The following is a 13,897-nucleotide window of genomic DNA, read 5'->3' as shown; positions in this document are numbered from 1 at the left end:
AATACAGCTGATCAACAAAAATTCAACCATCACTGTACATAAATATAGGCTCAGGATGAATTTAAGGAAATGTCCCCACATACTCAAAAAATGTCTGGAACCAGGCACATAAAAACAATAGACAAACTGAATTCTCCCTTTTCACTCCATTGTTTTAGGTCAGAGATGATATGTGCAAAACCTGGCCATATACCATTAATGTATTCACACTGTATTGAATATGTTAGAATAAAAATGTTAAATGAATAGAGTCATGGAGAAGATTTCTGTAATTATATATAACCGGAGAAAATTTTAAAAAATGGGGTAAAGTAAAATTTGTAAGATATATAGGGCATGGAATGATAAAGATCTTGAATTCAAATAAAAAGAAAACAGGAGTATGAAGTACTTATAATAAAAAAGAAAGAGGAAGAAAGGGCCATACCTGCAGTAGGCTCTAAATGATGTGTATTTTTTAGTTTCCTACTTAAATATTATGGAGAATTGAAAAAGTGATTGATTTTAGCTCTGCTTTAAACCAAAGCTGAATCCATCCATTAGTGTAAAGTGAAGTTGCTTACTAATATTTACAGGAAACTTTACAAAGCAGGATATTGAGAATATGAGCATAGGCTCTATGTTACATAATTTGAGTAGGAAAAATGTGTGAAAAAAATAAACAGCCTTCTAAGTAAAACAGATACAAAAACAATTGTAATAGCTATGCTTTATACACACACACACATTGAGCAACTTAAAATATCTTGGATCTGAGTGTTGAAACAGCAGGTAGAGTGAGTGCTTACTTTGAATGTGGCTAACCCAGATTCAATTCCTCCACCCCATATGGCCCCTTCACCATTGTCAAGAGTAATTTCTGAGCATCACAGGAGCAATAACAACAACAAAAGAATATCTTAAAACCAGATTTTATACTCACTTGGGAAGCACATATATTAAAACCAGAGTGATACACAGAAGATTAATATTGTCCCTGTGTAAGCATGGCAGGAAAATTTGTGAAGCATTCAATATATCTCCTTTGTTCAACTGTTGATTCTTTTTTGTTTGTTTGTTTTGGTTTGGTTTTGTGGTTTTTGGGTCACATCCAGTGATGCTCAGAAGTTATTCCTGGCTCTGCACTCAGAAATCGCTTCTGACAGGCTCAGGGAATCATATGGGATGCCAGGATTCGAACCACCGTTTGTCCTGAATCAGCTGCAAGCAAGGCAAATGCCCTACTGCTGTGCTATCTCTCCGGCCCCCAATTGTTGATTCTTTTTGACAGTGTGGTGTTCAGTATACAGATTAATTAAGGACTGCCTTTTTTTTTTAAAGTAACATTTCCCTATATCTGTGACAGTACCTATTGTTTTGATTCCATTTTTCTTTTGTTTTGGGCCACACCTACTGACACACAGGGCTTACTCCTGGCTCTGTGCTCAGAAATCACTCTTGGGGGACAATATGAAATGCCAAGGATCAAACCCAGGTTGGCCACATGGTCTACCCACTATGCTATTACTCTGACTTTTGTTCTTTACTTTTCTTTTTTTTTATTAAATATATTTTTATTTAGAGACTGAGCATAGTGTAATGGATACGGCGACTGCTCTCTCATGCAGCTTACCCCGGACAAGCCACGGTTCGAATCCCGACCTCCCACATGAGCTTGGCTTCTGGCTGAAGAACCAGAACCACCCCAGGGAGTTGGGCTGGTGTGGCTCACACATAAATATATTTTTATTTAAGTAACATGATCATATTTGGGTTACAGTCATAACCAGAAGACCCCCCTTCACCAGTGCAACATTACCCTCTCCCCCCCTTCCCATCCCCTGCCTGTTTTCGAGACAGGCATTCTACTACAATAGTTTGTTTTTAAGTTCAGTAAGTTGTATTTTTTTCCTTAAAGGATAAGAGTAAAGTGCGTCAGTCTCTGTGGTGTGAGATGATATCTCATTCTTATTTTGATTTGCATCTTCCTGCTGATTAATGATGTGGAGCATTTTTTTTTCATGTGCCTTTTGGCCATCTGTATTACTTCTTGGAGTAAATGTTTATTCCAACCCATCCAACCCATGTTTGAATGGGTTTAGATTTTTTATGCTAAGCTCTACTAATACCTTATACATCTTAGATATTAACCTCTTATCAGATGGATATTGGGTGAATAATTTCTCTTATTTTGTGAGCAGTCTTTGTATCCATGTCACCATTTCCTCTGAAGTGCAAAAGCTTCTTTATTTAATTCAATGCTGGTCAGAATGTCGACAGATCCAGCCTTTTTTGGAAATCAATATGGATATTTTTCAAAAAAATCCAATAAATTGAGCTTTCATATAAGCCTGCAATACCATTCCTAAAAATATACTCCAGGGGCCCCAAAACACAATGCAGAAAAGGCTTCTGCATACCTATGTTCATTGCAGCATTATTCACACAATATCCAGACTTAATCCATGTGCCTGAGAAAAGATGAGTAGATAAAGAAACTGTGGTACATCTACACAATAAAATATTATGTAGCTGTTAGAAAAATGAAATCATGAATATTTTTATACATTTTGGATATGGGGACTCTTATTCTGAGTAAAATAAGTCAGAGAGATAGGGATAGATATAAAATAACTGTACTCACATGTGAAATATAAATAAGAGAGTATTGTATTAATATTCAGAGAAAATAGAGATGAGGGCCACAAGGATCAGTCCATGATAGGAAACTTGCCACAAATAGTGGCAGAGTGCAGTTAGGACCAAGAAGCAACCCTATAACAATGAGAGTTAGAAATGATCACCTTGGAGAAGAACTGGATGCTAAAAGGAGATAAAGTAATAAGCATGATACCTCTTCAACAACAATATTGCCAACCACTGTGCCTAAAAGAGGGAGAATGGAGGATATATGGAGAGAGTGAAAATGGGAAGAAGAAATAGAGGAAGAAGAAAGAACAAGAAGAAGAAGAAAAGAAGAACAACAAGTACAAGAAGAAGAAGAAGAAGAAGAAGAAGAAGAAGAAGAAGAAGAAGAAGAAGAAGAAGAAGAAGAAGAAGAAGAAGAAGAAGAAGAAGAAGAAGAAGAAGAAGAAAAACAATGTCTGTCACAGAGGCATGTAGTGGAGGGGAGAGGGAGAGGGCATGGAGGATGACAATGAGGAGGGGACATTGGGGATACGGGTGGCAGGAAATGTGCATTGGTAAAGAGTATTGGACATTGTATGACTGAAATTCAATCATAAACAACTTTGTAACTGTATTTCACAGTGATTCAATTAAATAACATATTTATTTAAAAAAGAAACATCTAATTTAAAAATAATATATATACAGGGGCCAGAGAGATAGCACAGCGGTAAGGTATTTATTTTGCATGTGGCCAACCCAGAAGGGACCTGGTTTGATTCCTGGCATCCCATATGGGCCTTCAGCCTGCCAGGGGCGATTACTGAGCTCAGAGTGGGAGTAACCCTTGAGCGCTGCTGGGTGTGGCCCAAAAATAAATAAATAAATTGTGTTTGTTTAAAAAAATGTATACATTATACTGACAGCTCTGGTCTATTCCTTTAAAACAGAGATAAGGAACTATAACTTATGCCCAAGACAGCAAAAACAATTGTCTAACTCAATACAATTAAAAACAAAACAAAACACCTAATTATTTCAAAGATATAACAAACCCATGAAACCGATACACACATAAGGAAACATTAAAATAATTACAACAGCATACAAACTTTGGAAAATTTCTTCTACCTTAAGAAGGTCAAATGGACATTTCCTGTTTCGTATTTCGAGTACACGCTGTCTTTTAGACAATAATAACGGGAGACAATAGATTGGCATGAGTTCAATGCACATTAAGAAATGTCCTGGCTCTTAAAGGTTGAGGTGAGTCAGTCTGCAATGGCAAAGATCTCAGTGACGACAAGAAAGGGAGACTGTGTCTGGGGACTGGGGGTCTCTGAGAATGAGTCAAGAAATTAAACCTTCAAAAAAAGTTTTGCTTGAGTTAGAATTTTTTAATTTTATTTGTTTTTCATATAAAATCTTTATTTAAGCACCCTGATTACAAGAATGATTGTAGGTGGGTTGGGTTTCTATCATAAACAGAGCACCCCCCTTTAAGTTGTTTTTAAGACAAAGCTGTATACAGAAAGAGAATTAACTGGCACTTCCTCTGAAATTGTTAACCAAGCCATTGCTTCCATCACCCAATTTCCTACTCCTGCTCCCAAGATTATGTTGAAAAAAAAAAAATAGAGTACTTCTATGCCACTCACCAAACTTCAAAACTTGAAGAAGCCTTGTTCTCATCATTATCTCATACACTCTGAAGACAAAACCACCCACAACTGGGTCTCTTGTAAATTTGTTTGGCCTCACATCTCTCTTGGCTGAGTCCGACGACCAGGATTCTCAACATATGCTGGCAATAAAAACAGTCAGTGCCAACCTGAGGATATCTGGGTTTGTCATTTCCACTGATGTCTCATATCCCTTATCTCATGTCACTCAGTTAGGGAAAGTGGAGAGAATGTTCTGAAACACAGCGGAGGATGCAGGCGGATCAGCAATGGAACAAGAACAGAGTTAGGAGGGGTTTGAGTGTGAGCCGTGAGTTCCAAAGCAAAAGAGGGCAGTGATTTGGGGGAAGCAAGCAGGAGCCTGGAAGTGAGTGAGTTGCCTTTCATTCAGAGTCAAGGAATTATAGGCAAGAGAGAACTGAAGCCATCCCTAACCACCACTTCTCACTCTTCTCTAGATAACCTATCATCAGTCTCGCTGCTTTTTTAAAAATCATAATAATATCTTTATTTAAGTACCATGATTACAAACATGTTTGTAGTTCGGTTTCAGTCCTAAAAGGATACTCCCCTTTACCAGTGCAACCTCCTTGCAACCAATGCTCCCCTTCTTCCTCCTCTCCCACCCCCTGCCTAGCGTCAAGGTAGGCATTCTCCCTATTTTTTCCATTATTTATTGTTTTATTATAATACAGGTCATCAATTATTCAAGATGGAATGTTACAATTTGCATGCCTCCTTTTTTTTTTTCAGAACAACACCAAATACTTATTAGAACTTGAGCAGAGTAAAAAGGGATTTCCCCCTTTTTAAAAAAACAAAAACAAACCTGAGATTCTGTGACTTACAATACTATTAATATAGTTTTTCATGCACATAATTTTTTTTATTCCAAAGGACAAAAGTGCTTGTGGTTTATTCTGCTCTCCCAACAAATACAGTTTTATGAGATCAAAAAGTAAGTAATTTGTTAAATTCAAACAATGTAGAAAGGGGCAAAGTTGGATCAATTCAGAAATACTGCTAAAATATTTTTCATAAAACCTGATCACTACATATGTGTGTTCCTGTAAACAAGTATAGATGTTGTCAAAGTGATGCATTTTATATAGGAAATAGCTATTCTTCTGTTTTCATTAAATACTAGATCATGAATATCTTTAAATGTCAATATATATGGATATTCACAAATCTTATGGTGAAGTACTATTCCATGGAGGAGATATGTCATTATTTAACAAATTTTCTTTTTAAGAGTGTTATTTTCCCAGTTTGACTACTAAAGATAGAACAGACATTGATACTGCATATGCAGTCATTACTGTCATTAATTACATGTTGACTAAAACTATGTACATCTATACCATGAAATACTACATAGTTAGAAGAAAAAAAGTCATGAAATTTGTCTATACAAGGATAAACTTGTATCATGCCAAGTGAAATGAGTCCAATGGTGAGGGATAGACATAGAATTATTGCACTTATCTGTGGGATATTAAAAATAACATAATGTGAGAATAATAACCAAAGAGGACAGAAATGAGGGCCAGAAAGACTGGTCCATGGAAGGAAGCTTGCCACAGAAACCTTGTGAGAGTGCAGTTATTTAGGACAGAGAAGAGTTCATTAAGAATAGTAATAGTTGGGGGCCAGAGAGATACCGTGGAGGTAGTGCATTTGCCTTGTATGCAGAAGGACAGTGGTTCGAATCCCAACATCCCATATGATCCCCCAAGCCTGCCAGGCACGATTTATGAGCATAGAGCAGGAGTAACCCCTGAGTGCTGCTGGGTGTGACCCCAAAACCAAAAAAAAAATCAAAAAAAGAATAGTAATAGTTGGAAATGATCGCTCTGGACAAAAACTGGGGGTGCTGAAAGGACATAAGATGATATGCTTGATACCCCTTCAATAAAAATATTGTAAACCATTTTTTTCTTTATGAAAGGACAAAAGAAAGAAATAGGGGATAAAGAGAGAGAGAGAGGTAAGAAAAGTGCCTTAGTAGCAGGCTGGGGGGGTGGGGTGGGAGGGAGGCTGAAGGGAAACCAGGAATGTTGGTGGCAGAAAGTATGCACTGGTGAAGAGATGGGTCTTGGAACACTGTATGAAAAACTCTATAAAAAAGTTAAGAAGAAATAAAAAAATACCACATGAACATTGCTTGAACCAAAAAGGTTAGGTAATTAATATTCTATACTCTCTAGGTTTGTCTGATTATACCTTTGTTGTTGGCATAAGAATAAAATCCACCTAAGGATGCATTTCTCAGAAGGAGTCTTGTCATAAAGTAAGCCATGATTGTGTGTTACTATTAAAAATATTTTTCCTAGTAATCCAAAAGTGAAAAATAACTCCTTATATAGGTTTTTTTTAATTTTGGTGAGATTTTAGCAATTTTAGGCTGTTTGTCATCTTTAAAAAATTGCCATATACATTTTCCTATTACAACACTTTTTCAGTTATTTTCCTCTTTGGGCCAAATTTATTTTTCTTTATTTTATTTTTTTGGGGGCCACACCCGGCAGTGCTCAGGGGTTACTCCTGGCTGTCTGCTCAGAAATAGCTCCTGGCAGGCATGGGGGACCATATGGGACACCGGGATTTGAACCAAGCACCTTTGGTTCTGGATTGGCTGCTTGCAAGGCAAACGCCTCTGTGCTATCTCTCTGGGCCCAAATTTATTTATTTTTAAAAAATATTATATTTATTTAACCACCATGATTACAAACATGATTAAATGTTTGTAGTTGGATTTCTGTCATAAACAGAACACCTCCCTTCACCAGACTTCTTTATATACTAGCAGTATCAACTCTTATATATCATTCATGTGTCCATTCTGTTCCCCAAACCTATTTTGCCTTCCTGCTTTTCTACCTTAATTTTATAATTTTCTGAAGCATTTAATTTTTGTATAACCATATTTATGATAATCACTTTTTAAAATTGTTTCTATTTTTTTTTCTCTTACATTATCTTACATTCCTGTGATCACTAAATTCAATCAGATCCATATTGTTTTCTATTTAGATAACTATAACAATTTGACTTGGTTTCCTGGAATCTATAATGCTCCTGGCTGTCAGATGGTTCTTTTTGAAATAAAATATTGCCAGATCATTCTTCTGACTAAGTTCAGTGGTAAGTATTCCAAATTGGGCACTCGCCCATCTCTCTCAAGGGTCAATAAAATAATAACCAACCATAGCAAATATTGCTGGGACATTCTTTAACCTTGTAACAAAGAAAGCACGATCCTTTTATTTTAAGAAAAACAAATAGAATATGGAAGAAAAAGAAAACATTTAAATAAACCTTTTATGTAAACTAGAATATTTCAAATAAGCATCAGTTTTGTTTTGTTTTATTTTTGGTGGTATTATTTAAGTCAATAGATGTGAAGGACAAAGCTTACGCTCTTTAACATGCATGTTAGGGAAGGCCAGGCATTCTCCCAAATCCATTGACTTTGTTTTGCCAGTTTACATAATTTACCAGCCTCTCTGGAATTTAGGTGTGACTCTGTGATCAAATTATGGTTCATGGCATGTGGGAGAAAATAGGGTGATCATGTGATTTATTGTCTTAAATCAAAGTAGAGTGAAGTAGTGAAATGTTCTATACCAGGGTGGGCTCAGGCCTAAGCCTCTATCATTTCTCCAGTGGTTGAAAGATACAGAGGACCTATTCCTAAAAAACCTTAATACCAGGATAGAGTAATTATGCAGGCCTTGCAGCAACTGACCCAGGTGTGATCCCTGACACCTCATATGATCCCCTGAGCACAGAACCAGGAATAAGCCCTGAGCATAGTCCTCTATCCACAAACCACATAACATCCTGATAAGAACAGGCAATGAAAGGCTCAAGACAGAATATCACTTCTACCATTCATAGCATTGTTTGTGACTCTGTCTGTTCTGACAACTATAAGAAACACATGTTATCCATTGTCTGCTTCTCTCTCACTTCACCTTTGGTCACACACCAGCCTGAATTTGAGTTGCAGCAACTGAAGTACTTGCTGAGAGTTTTAAAAATACTTGTCTTTGTGCCAGTCATTCTCACTAATTAGGGAGTTCCACGATGACAAAATTGAATTTTAATTACCTTGTAGCCAGAACTTAAAACACATCAGCAGCTGGCACATCATAGATTTCATAAATATGGGTTGAACAAGGAAATATTTAGTCAAGTAAGAGAACAATTTTCCAAGGGTGGCTATTTCATACCCAGAACTAAAACTAGCAAAGCTAATTACGACAGGAAGAAGTCTACATTTACAAATATTTGATTCAATATTTGGGAAAGCAAACAACTCTTTAAAGCTACTATTTTTATTGCCATTATTATTTTATTTTTATATACAAAAAAAGATAAAACTTGGATATAGTTCTAGATTTTTTTCCTCCTCCTTTGCTGCTGTGTGGCTGCTTCTTCACACAGTGGGGAAAACCACATGCACATTGGTTTATTTGAAGGCCCAGTGTACAGTTCCAGCAGCAGAACCCCAACTTATCTAGTTTCAAGCATCTAGTTTCAAACTGGGTACTCATGTCTAAAATTATCATAGTAAAAAGGAACAAAGATATAGTGCAAATGAATGAACTATGATGCAATGTTCTTTCCAAAATGTCTTCATTTTTACAACTGTAATTACAATGTGTGTCTGCTTTAGGCCATTTCAAATGTGTACCTGTGTGTGTGTGTGTGTGTGTGTGTAGTGTGTGTGTGTGTGTATAAAATCAACACTTTTTTCAAATTCACACAGGGTAACAGTGACAAACTCAACTCTATGTATACACACACACACACATAATGCTTTAGTATAACTTTTGGTAATTCGTTAGTATAAGCTCTTACTCTTCTACAAAATTTTACTTTTTTTGTTTGTTTGTTTTTTGTTTTTTTGTGCCATACCCGATCACCCGGTGACACTCTGGGCTTACTCCTGGCTATGCACTCAGAAATCACTCCTGGCTTGGGGGACCGTATGGGACACCAAGGGATTGAACTGAAATCCATCTTGAGTCACCCATGTGCAAGGCAAACACCTTACCGCTGTGCCATGGCTTCGGCCACTGCAAAATTTTACTTTAATAGCTACAGGGCGAAAAGTGACCTATTACATTTTCATTTTACATATCCTGGCATACAAAAAGTACTTATTAAATCTGAGCCCTGAACTGTCTTTCTTTAATTTCAGCACTTTAAGAGTGTCCTCACTTTTATAGCCTTAATTCATATACTAGTCATGTATCCAAAGTTTGTCATTACTCATCAATTTAAGCTGCAAGAAGCAGGTGATCTCAAATCTTTAAGTACAATTTTTATATACAAATTGGATAACAGAGCTCAATAGGACATTATCTATCACACATTCTCCATTAAGTTAGGCAAGTTTTAGGATTTTCCTTCTTTTCTTTGTAAATAATGGACAAATTTTGAAGTAGCTTGTAAAGTTGATATTCATTGACAACTGAGAGATGACATTTTCAGTTGGCTCTAAAATTGGTTCTGCAGAGCTAGAGAGATATCACAGCAGTAGGGCATTTGCCTTGCACTTGGTCTACCCAGGACGAACCTGGTTCGATTCCTGGCCTTTCATGTGGTTCCCCAGTCTGCCAGGGACAATTTCTGAGGGCAGAGCCAGTAGTAACCTCTGAGCACTGTTAGGTGTGTCCCAAAAAACAAACAATATATTAATAAAGTTTAAAAAATAAATAAAATTGGTTCTGCAAATTTTGTTCTTTGCTATGTTCTTTAACTCTATATTCATGACATTCAGAAAGCTCTTTTCACAAGAATAGACATCAAACTCAACACAAGTCAAATTTACAGTACTGTATAAAATTATTCAAATTCAAGGACAAATGTAGAAAATATTAAACAGGTAAAAAATTCATAGCACTAAATTTATGCACCCAAAATTTATTTTCCAATGAGTCTTTTTTCCCCAATTTTCTTCTTCTTCCCACCCTATATTTGTTTGCTTGTTGGGGAAATCTGACATAATCAACTGTAGCAAAATAAGTTTGAAAAAAAAAGAAAGTGCTAATATTTTAAATTCAGATCTGATTGTGAGTCAATAATCCCCTTATGAGGGACTTTGGCTCAGTGAGAGATTTACCTCATTTGCTTCCCAAGATGATTAAGAGTTGATGTATAATTGACGATGAAGTACACTGGAGCATGTTATCAACTCGAAAAAGGAGCTTTGCTGTATAATATAATTAACATTAATGGTAGTTAAGCCGTACACACAGGGCACAATGTCCTCTTTGCGCACAGAAAAGGAAGGGCTTTCACAGCCTAGATTATAAAATATTGATTAATTCACATGTACTCAGATGTCCATCTCAAAAGGGAATCATCCAATCTGTCATTCCTTCCTCCACATCCACAGAAAAAACACAACGGTAGTTTTGAGAAGAACAAAAGAAGTGATGATGTTGAAATAAGGGAGGAGGGTAAAAGCAGATAAACACTGCAAATGAAATATGCCAAACGACACACATAGACAAACACAACACCCACATACAAACACACAATCTGCTAATTAATGCCGCTCTGCTTTCATGCCAAATATTAGGAAAACATTAATTAGAGAAAAATCTCATTAATACATTTCCCAGTTCATTAATTATGCATTAACGCCAAGTTTTTGTTGGCTCAAAACAAGACAATCCTGTTCCAATAAAGACTTAAGGCTACACAGTATACAAAATTCATTGGTCTTCTCAATTTTGGGGGTGATATTTAGGGTCTATTCAATTCATATTGTATATGTTTATGTCCCCTAATAAATATTCTGTTACTGCAAAATGTCCTTTAAGTTGACTGCAATGGTTTCTTAGCTAATACTTCATCCATCTCTGTCACAGACACATTAGTAATTCTGTTTAGCTAGAGATAAAAGTTCACAACTTTTCAGTATCAAACGGCCTCAAAATATAATTCTTTTGTGTATTGAAAGTATGATTTGAACTTCAGAGAACAGAAAAACTTCAAATATGCTGTTTGCAAAGGAAGCTAGAAAAAACAATAATTTGCCTTAGTTTTATTTTATTTATTTAGCTAAGATTTTGTGCCACACCCAATAGTACTCAAGGTGTAATCCTGCCTCTGTGCTCAGAAATTACTCCAGGCAGGGCTGGGAGGATCATATGCGGTACAGGGGAGTGAACCTTATTGATCACATGCAAGGCACTATCTCTCTAGCCCCCAAAAGTAAAACTTTTAAATGGCCTCATTGAAAAATATTAACAATATATCCATAATATTCCTAGTACTGTACCACTTAATTTGGTAAGCTTATATTAAGTTATATCTAATCTCCTAATTTATTATACTCTATAATCTTACCTAATGCATCAATGATTGGGTATTATCTGAATATAAGTAAAAGTTAAAGAATTTTACTAAGAAAAGGTTATGACTGCTTCCAAACAAATGAAAAATTAGAAATAAAATTAAACTTTAAGCCTTACTTGCCTCATATTTATCTGGGATCATTTTTTGGGAGGGAATGAATTTGAATCATAATCACTGGTGCTAAAGAACTTTTTTGGGGGGGAGGGGTCACACCTGGCTTCGCTCAGGTGTTACTTCTGGCTCTGTGCTCAGAAATCGCTCCTGGCAGACACAAGAGGCCATATGGGATGCCGGGATTTGAACCACCATCCATCCTGGATTGGCTCTGTGTAAGGCAAATGTCCTACAGCTGAGCTATCTCTCCAGTCCCCTCAAGGACTATCTTGACCCTATAGAGTTTAGCTTGGTACTAGGGATTGGCAACATGCAAGGCAAGGCATACACTATCTCCTGTACTATCTCTCTAGTTTCTGAGATTTATCACTAATAGAATTATTTTTTTTTGTTTTTTTGTTTTGTTTTGTTTTGTTTTGGGGCCACATCCAGTGACATTCAGAGGTTACTTCTGGCTCTGCGTTCAGAAATTGCTCCTGGCTTGGGGGACCACTTGGGACATGGGGATATTGAACCTTGATATATCCTAGGCTAGCACGGGCAAGGCAGACACCTTACCCCTTGTGCCAGCTCTCTCTGATCCCAGAATTATATTTAAAGTTGATTAATATAAGTAACATTTTCCCAACAATATATTAATATGGAAATTTGGCCATATGGATTGCCAGATATTTTTAAAATGTAAAATATTGATTTCTACATGTTTTTGCTAAATGAAATATGAAAAGGTTATCAATAACATAAACCATAAATTGTATTAGAATAAAATTACATGGATAAATTGGAATATAAACAAGAATATATGGGAACAAGTTACATAAGTATATGTAAATATCTGTAAAAAATAAAATAATTTCTTTTTTAATGGATAATGAAGCATCAAATTGCATGATAATTAGGTTAGATTGGTAATTAGCAACATATTATGGCAGATTATTTTAAGTAAATGTTTATAACAAAAAATCATATCCACTGCAGCTACTAATATTTAACACATTGACACCAGCATGGCAGTTTGTGACAGTCAATCACATTCAGATGTGAACCACTAATGCTATGCCCTGACTCCAATGTATTTGAACAAAACTTTTCAACTGTTATTACAAGCATGAGGTACACAAAATTTCTTAAAATTCTATGAGGCTGTGTGTAAACAATAAAGTTTAAAGACTATTTTCCTACAAGAAACATTACTTTGTAATATTTATAGAATTGTTAGCTGAAGAGATAGTACAATGGGTAAAGTTCTTTCCTTGCAAATAGCTGATCCTTGGCTCCATGTCTGGCACAGCATATATGATCCCTTGAGCCATGCTGAGTGACCCCTGAACACTGCTAGGCGTAGCCAATCCCTTTCTCCCCCTAAATGCAGCCATTTCTAAAATGTGTGCTAGAATGCCGATATTCTTATCCTGAGAGCACAAAATTATCAAAGCAAATATAACCTACTATAATATTCTTATCTCAGACAATATCTTCCTATAGTTGTCTGCCTATGACTTCTACTTCACTACTATATCCTAAGTCTAATGACCAAAGGCATTGTTATCGAGAACACTGCATGCCTGAAACTCAATCAGGAATTTGTAATTCAGTGACTAAATAAAATTAAAATAAAAAATAATTAAAACTAGTGACTAGCAATGTTATGCTTATAAGGCAAGACGAACAAATGTAGAAAGCTTCCTGTGCATGTGACCATCTGGTTTCAATGCTTGGCACTATTTTAAAAAATGAGAAAAGCTGATATTAAAAAAATCATATTGGTTTTTATGACTCGCAGCGACAAATCACAGTGATAAGCACATATAATAAATGAGCATTATCCTAAATCTAAAAGGAGTACACATTCATCTGACCCCAATATAATTCACTTGATTGATATGGGTGATCATATCATAATTTTCCAAAAGTTGCTCCTGATGACTAATCAGGAAGTTACCCCCACAGAATAACACAGAACTTAATAATAATAAAAAAAAAGACTGACATTGTACACAGAAACAGCAACATATCAAAGAGGAAACGACCATTTCTCCATATGCTTTAAGTTAACTTTGGGTCAATATGACAATCCACCATCAGACTTAAGTTCTACCTTAAGGTAGAACTAA

The 13,897-nt window shown here is 36.0% G+C and overlaps 1 non-coding gene across 1 annotated transcript; it reads left to right on the top strand.

Annotated features, from left to right (window-relative positions):
- The first annotated feature begins 914 nt into the window (after positions 1-914).
- On the top strand, positions 915-1,021 carry LOC125997743 (U6 spliceosomal RNA). The gene has a single exon (XR_007491765.1). It is a non-coding gene; the product is annotated as a U6 spliceosomal RNA (small nuclear RNA).
- The last annotated feature ends 12,876 nt before the right edge of the window (positions 1,022-13,897 follow it).

This window comes from Suncus etruscus, chromosome 19 (genome assembly GCF_024139225.1).
Source record: "Suncus etruscus isolate mSunEtr1 chromosome 19, mSunEtr1.pri.cur, whole genome shotgun sequence".
NCBI classification, from domain to species: domain Eukaryota; kingdom Metazoa; phylum Chordata; class Mammalia; order Eulipotyphla; family Soricidae; genus Suncus; species Suncus etruscus.
Note: the sequence above shows the minus strand (reverse complement) of the source record. Positions and strands in the feature narration are given on the sequence as shown.